This window comes from Oncorhynchus masou, chromosome 21 (assembly GCF_036934945.1).
Source record: "Oncorhynchus masou masou isolate Uvic2021 chromosome 21, UVic_Omas_1.1, whole genome shotgun sequence".
Taxonomy (NCBI): domain Eukaryota; kingdom Metazoa; phylum Chordata; class Actinopteri; order Salmoniformes; family Salmonidae; genus Oncorhynchus; species Oncorhynchus masou.
Window position 1 is genome coordinate 7,646,998 of NC_088232.1, and position 7,618 is coordinate 7,654,615.

The 7,618-nt window shown below is 41.5% G+C and overlaps 1 long non-coding RNA gene across 2 annotated transcripts; it reads left to right on the plus strand.

Moving 5' to 3' along the window:
• The first annotated feature begins 3,562 nt into the window (after positions 1-3,562).
• On the plus strand, positions 3,563-6,938 carry LOC135507747 (uncharacterized). Of its 2 annotated transcripts, XR_010450708.1 has the most exons (5): positions 3,563-4,031; positions 4,587-4,695; positions 4,974-5,100; positions 5,462-5,535; positions 6,414-6,938. It is a non-coding gene; the product is annotated as an uncharacterized LOC135507747 (long non-coding RNA). The 2 variants fall into 2 exon arrangements; XR_010450707.1 differs by having other exon boundaries at positions 3,563-4,695.
• The last annotated feature ends 680 nt before the right edge of the window (positions 6,939-7,618 follow it).

A 7,618-nucleotide genomic window follows, 5' to 3' on the forward strand; every position in this document is an offset into this window, starting at 1 on the left:
ATATTTTTTACTCGCTTCAGGGCTCGGCACTCTCGTTCTGTGAGCTTGTGTGGCCTACCATTTCGCAGCTGAGCCGTTGTTGCTCCTAGACAATTCCACTTCACGATAACAACTTTTACAGTTGACCAGGGAAGGTCTAGCAGGGCATACATTTTATGAACTGACTTGTCTATGGAGATTGCATGGCTGTGTGCTCAATTTTATACACCTGTCAGCAGCTAGTGTGGCTGAAATAGCCGAATCCACACATTTGAATGGGTGTCCACATACTTTTTTCACCTCATCACACAATACACCATAATGACAAAGCAAAAGCGAGTTTTCATTTTTTTTGCAAATGCATTAAAAGTAAAATCCAGAAATACCATATCTACATAAGTATTCAGACCCTTTGCTATGAGACTTGAAATTGAGCTCCGAAACAGGATTGTGTTGAGGCACAGATCTGGGGAAGGGTACCGAAAACAATGTCTGAAGTATTGAAGGTCCCAGAGAACACCGTGGCCTCCATCATTCTTAAATGGAAGAAGAAGAAGAAGAAGAAGAAGAAGAAGAAGAAGAAGAAGAAGAAGAAGAAGAAGAAGAAGAAGAAGAAGAAGAAGAAGAAGAAGAAGAAGAAGTTTGGAACCACTGAGACTCTTCCTTGAGCTGGGTTAAGTCGCTTTGGATAAGAGTGTCTGCAAAATGACCAAAATGTAAATGTACTACACTTGTTGCCCATTTTCAAAGACAAAGCTGTTTATAGCTGTTTACTGTGGTAACATTAGTTTTATAAACGAAAAGAAAATAATATCTAGTTTATTTAACTAGGCAAGTCAGTTAAGAACAAATTCTTATTTACAATGATGGTTTAGGCAAACTGCCTTGTTCGGGGGCAGAATGACAGATTTTTACCTTGTCAGCTCAGGGATTCAATCTAGCAACCTTTTGGTTACGGGCCCAACACTCTAACCACTAGGCTACCTGCCTCCCCAGGTAGCCTGTTTATAGTACAATGTCACCAAGGCTCAAAAGCCACGTTGTGTTCGCTATAGGCCTACAGTACCAGTCCATGTGTAGAATTGGGCGTCTGTCAAAGACCTGTCCATTACGGAGGCTCATCGTCATATGGAGCTGTAAGTAAGCACACGCAGGGATGGACAGAGGGCAGGAGGGGGTGAGGGGGGGGTGTATTAGAATCCTCCCAACAGCTTTTTCTTCTTCTTCTTCTTCTGGAGACTAAAGCTGGTGGTGGTGAGGTCAGGCGGAACACGTGAGCCATTAGGGCTGTAATGCTCTGCAGCCTCTCTGCTGAAGGTGAGCTCGACTTATCTGACCTGTACTGGCTCTCTTCTCCCCCCTCCCCGGGCCTACCCCTTACATGGGTAGGCCGTGGGGCAGCAGTCAGCCATCGCCCGTTAGAAAGGTAGAATGTGGTAAAGAAGAAGAGACATGCATGTTTGCTCTGCTGGGTGCCTGTTCTTTGGCTGTGAACCTGTTGTCTGTACAATTGCATGCATATGGATTTCAGTACAGGAACTGTGAGCCTTTTGACACAAATCTTTACAGAATGAATACATGACATGGTTTTCAAACCTGCGCCAAAGTACTGAGCATCATCAAATGCTATTGCCATGCCGAGATAAAATCATATGCTCCTGACCTTTATAAGTGTAAGTAGGTACTGTATGGCAGAAGTAAAGGATAGAAGTGTAGTAGAGATGGGCAGTTACAGGAGGCTGGTGAGGGGAGGGCGGCTCATAATAACATCTTGAATGGAGTGAATAGAATGGTATCAAACACATGGAAACCATGTGTTTGATGTGTTCGATACCATTTATTCCATTCCAGGCGTTATTATGAGCCCGTCCTCCCCAATTAATGTGCCACCATCCACCTGTGGTACTAGTATACAGCATAAGTGTCCTTGCCCTTTGGCCCTAGATGACATGAGGTAGTGTGGGAAGGCAGCTAAACTACTTTACAGGTTAGGCCTAACCAAGGTCAGCTTCAAAGTAACCCATGTAACCGGCCGTCACGGGCTATTTTAAGAAGAACCGAGGCAGGCTAAATATATTACATAACGGCTAAATTGTCATGTAAGGTAGAACTCGTATAATGCTCAAACTGAGGTGCTATAAAAAAAAACATGATTCTTATTTTCCTTTAAATGTGAAATTCTTCTTCTTATTTTTTAAATCATTTTGTTTCTAGAGGCATGTAATTTGTCAATCCCAAGGGTTCAACAGTTACTGCGTGAAGCATTGATGTTATTGACATTGGGACCACAAGCATATGGAATACCGATATAGCCTACAGTAAGTCTCCATTTAACACGGAATTTAACTGTCTTCTATTCGGGATCCCATATTAAGACTGTGTTGTTATTCTAATACACGGGGGAATATAGTCTCTATTTCAGTTTATTGGCAGCACTCTCCGTGGTACCCTAAAAAGAGCAATAGATTAATGCCACTCTGTTAAAATGAGATTAAGATCGGTAATGACTAAAGCTCCTGTCCTGCACTGCTTTAAATAGACGCTAAGCATAGTGTATGGACACCCTTACTGCAGTGAATATTCAAACTTTTTCAGCAGGGACGCAATTTCTTTTCGCCACCAAATCTCATGACACAACCTAAAATCGGTCAAATTTAGATTTTACATCAACAAATAACCGTCAATTCATTACGTTTTCATCTGTTATCCAAATGAAATGCATTTACTCAGTAAAACGTCATTTAAAAAAAGGTATTTATCGAAAACGTTTGTATATTGTCCCATACAATAATCTGTACTCTTAATGTTTTAACCGTCAATTCATTACGTTTTCATCTGTTATCCAAATGAAATGCATTTACTCAGTAAAACGTCATTTAAAAAAAGGTATTTATCGAAAACGTTTGTATATTGTCCCATACAATAATCTGTACTCTTAATGTTTTGACCCCCCCCCCACACACACACACACACACTTTATGTTGCCAGGTTGGAACCATTACCAGATTAGCCTATCTATGTGTGGACTACCTGATAAGAGTCTCTGGAAGGAAAGAGAACATGGTTGGTCACGGTAGAATAGAATACAATTTAACTTTGTTTTCTTTGTATTTATTATACCTACAATCATTATTAAAAAAACGTCACATCACACACAACGTCATGACTACTCGACGACACATTCCGTTAACTTAACTTGATCTTTTCAATCATTTGTCTCGCATTCATGAGTATCGAGTTACAAACAGTGAATAAACATTTTTTAATGAACAAAGACAACAGCCAGGTCACACTGCAGATAGAGTCAGAGCCATATGTTTAGCGCTTTACCAAGTGGAGATATTGCTACAGCAAGCCCATTACATCAAATATGGCACATTGCCACTGGGTCTTTCAGGATATGGCCCAGCAGTGAGGACATAGTCAATAAAGAACAGGATAAAGCTGTGAAGAACTACTAGTGTTGGGTGGTATATGTCCGCTTTCCGGCGACACCTCACGGTCACATAGAGAAGCAGCAGCAGTTTCATAACAGGGCTTTTATTTTGACACGATAAAAACCCGGAAGTTGGTTGTGCAACCGACAAATGGCAGCCGCCAGCAACTCAAGCATACCGCTGTGCCCGCGGGTTAAAAGTAAAAACACAAACAATTGTACACCTCTGCCCGCTGTCTTGCTGGTAAACAACTTTACTTAATTGCAATTTCCAAGACGCTGGAGAGTTTAGCCTACAGCTAAATTAGTTAGCGCATGCTTTTTTTTGCGATTGATCTGTTGGAGCCTCCAACGCGGGTGAAGGATAATGCTTCTTCTCATTCGGAGTCCAAAGCCAAGAACTGCGATTTGTGTCCTGCGATGAGAGCCAATATCTAACGAAACAAACAGCGGGCTCTGATGCTGAGGCAAGCCCTACTGGCCAGCAGACAATCGGCAGGAGAAGGGGGTGGAACCTCGGCTAAAGTCACCAAGACAGTCGACTCTGGAGAAGGGTTCTTCATTGATGGAGAGCGACAGGAGGAGCAAAGGACAAAGAAAGTTGTGCATCAACCAGGTATGTGCATTAATAGTCAGTCAAATATGACAGGGGGAAGTATTCACATTTGTTGCATGATGTAAATATAGTTACATCTTATCTGCAGATCCTCTGCATGTCCGGTGTAACAGAGAAATATGCATTGTTGGTTCATGTGCGGCCCTTTGTGGATTCATGTAATTCCACATGCCAGTTGCTGAGTGGAGTCAGTTTCAGGTATTCCAGACGTCCCCTATTATAATGGAAGTTCATAATACATTATTTATGGCACAGTGACAACCGTCCAACCACTATCTGAATGACTGTAGATCAGTTTTTACTGACAAGACACCTTGGCTGACCTCTCCCTCCTAGCACTCTCTCTGCACTGCCTGTGATTCGAGATAAGTGTGTGTGTGCTAAAATGACTAGAATGTAATCATTTTAAATGTACTAGTAGTGTATTGGCAGTGTTGAGCCTGGGTGCCAGTCTACTGACAGTTCCGTAAGTAGTTTTCAGGAGAGCAGAGGCTAACTGGTGTTCAGGTTTAGTGTTGCGCTCTGCTGCTCTCTCTGACTCCGTCCTCCCCCTAGCCCCCGGTGATGGAGACTGACTATCTGCTGTGTGATGACTGTGACACGCCGGTTGATTGTTTCCTACCTCAGCGAACGGCTTCGATCTGGCAGTCTGTGACAACTGCAGGTAAAGTCGTACTTCTCGTGTCAGTGACAACCAACACAAATAACTATATATATATATTTGTTGTTGTACAGTGTGCTTTTCATAATAGTGTTCACATATGTGCAGGACAAGTTGATTGCTAGAACCACATATTCACTATAAACGGAGTGCACTGCAGTATTACATCGTGCTTTGGTTTGCATTGTGCTTCAATGGTAAGAGGATGCAAAAAATGCACCTGAACAGGTATTCTGTCTTGTCTTCCCTCTGTTAATGTTCCCTGTTCCCTCCGTACGAAGGCTAAGCAGCTCTACCTACTGAAGGACTGTGACCTGGACCAGAGGGAGCCAGTGCTGAGGTTTGTCCTGAAGAAGAACCCCACACAACCCTCACCGGGGAGACATCAAACTCTACCTTGAGCTGCAGGTAGGACGAGCTATCCGATACCAACCATCACTGGTTCTAACCAGCTGCTTTCCCTTGGCATGGTAAAACCAGACTGTACACGCTGCTCTCACCAATATTGTTTCAATCAGTTTGAATGCCAGTCTAGCTTTCCCTCACCTTGTCCTGAACTTACTGCCACTGAACCAGTTTCCCCTACTATGGTTTGTTTACCCCTACCTCAGTGTGTTCCAGGGTTTTGTTCATTAGGAACCAAACGGAAGAAAACTGACTGTTCAGTTTCATAATGTTGCATACATTTCTTAATGATGGATGTGTATTTAATGTTAACTATGTATTTAGGTTATCTAAGTAGACATGATATTGTGCTGTGTGTTTCCAGGTTTGCGTGCTCCTTAGGAGGCCAACGAGTCCAGAGAGGAGAACAGGGAGGTGCAGAAGCGCATCAACAAAAAGGTCAGTAACACTGTTTTCTGATTCCCACTCAGACACAATGCCACTTCAACAAATAAGTCAGTATAATAGGAATTCCCAGATTAACAAAAAGAAGACCAATTGTTAGTAAAGTCAATTAAAAAAAAAAAAATGGAGTTGCAACAGAGCGACACCACCCAGCCCAGAAGCAGAGAAAATGTCTAACTGACCTTTTGGAGACGGGACCTTTCTATCCTAATCAGACAGCACCACATGTTCAGTAAACAACAACACCAGAAAGACTTGTAGAAAGGCAAAACAAAAAGGCAGCGACTGTCAGCTGATACAGAATCGCAGTGTTCACAGGATGTCATCAGTACAATGCAACAGTGAATAATCAGTGTGTCCTCGGTCCTTGTACATCCCGTCTGGAGTCAACCACTATCAACAGATATGAGAATAATCCATAACATTCAGTATCAAGTCTAGTGACCATCAACCTGCACCTTGAGTGTCACAAACGGAACACTGGAAATCATGTGTATTACAGAAAAGGGAAAATATATTTTAGCTAAACAGTGTTTTAACCACTCTAAACTGAATATGAACTTTAGTCATCTTAAATTTCCCCATTTGTCACCTTTTCTCATTACAAAACTATCTGAGCGATAGTGACATAGAGACAACACTAGCACCCCCAGTGGATTGTAGAAAACAGGTCATTCAGTTGTATTTCTTTGTCATTGACTTAAATGAAGAAAGCCACACGCTGTGCTTGCCATTCTATTTGTGTTTACTGAAGGCTGTAAACACAAGTGATACTGGCAAACAGTGTGTAGATTTGTATTTTTAAGTCATTAATTGAATAATTCCTACACGCCTGTTATTGATGGGATAGTTTGTTTCTCTGTTGTGAACAGAGCTGTTGTCGTGCAGTGAGGACCAGCGTGTGGACAAAGGACACCAGTGCTCACCGGCACAAGTACCGGCCCTGAGGAACTAGTGGATGAAGAGGAGGATCTCTACAGGAAGGCCTGTAAACACCTGTGAACACAAACTGACCTATGAGGAGATGTAGCCCTCGAGTCTTTTAAATCAGAGGCTCACAGGGGGAGTTTTGTGGGTCTCTGGTAATACATCCGACATGTAAAACTGAGATTCAAATGAGTGACACATCATACTTCTCACATGCCTTGAAGCTGAAGCAAGGAGGCCTACCTGAAATTGTCTCAGCACATGCCATACACAAAGCCACCGCAAGAGGGCATTAATACATCGACACATTTTTACAGAGAAACGTACTGCTCAGAAGCTGGCGACGGCTGCAATGTTATGTTATCAATTGTTTAGCATGTTAACTTCCATTTTGTATTTGTCACTTCTAAGATTTAATAATGTGTAGAAGGATCTGCATGTGCAAATAAAATAAATATATTTTTCCATAATGTGATCACTTTTTTGCGTCAGTACTTGACTTGTTTTAGATCTATAGACAATCTCTGAAACGAATGTGCCGTTTTTTCCCACCTTGGTTAAGATAGATAGATTGATAGCTAATTTGCATTAATCCACAATCAAGAAATGTATTTAATTTGCATAACATTAATTGAAAATGGTAGTCAACTTTATTTTTTTCCCTTTGCTTTCTGTTGCAGAATCACGCTGTAAGTAATGTGTCGTTTTTATGATCTGCATTGTTTGATTTTGGTCGCCTGCTCCATCCAGTTCGTGCTCGTACTTGAATATTTGTGCGCCGACCCAGGCTTCTGAAGCTACCTCTAGTTATAACCACCCGCATGTAGTTCATCTATTTAAAAACATTTTTTTTTATTAATATCAAATCAATACATAAAGCGCATGAGGGAACACAAGCATACATAGATTACAAATAATAGACAATCGAGCTAGGGGGTACAATATCACATTACAATTACACAAGGACCTTAAGGGACATGCATATACTTCCAATTCTAACAGCTTTTTTGTTAGTAGAGCATTTAACCGTCTTAAAATACAGTTCAATTTCTTTTTGTAGGGTACGAAAATGTGGTTTTCTGTTTGTAAATTTACATTTGTGTATATGAAATTTGGCCAAAAGAATAATGAAATGAATTACATAAAAATG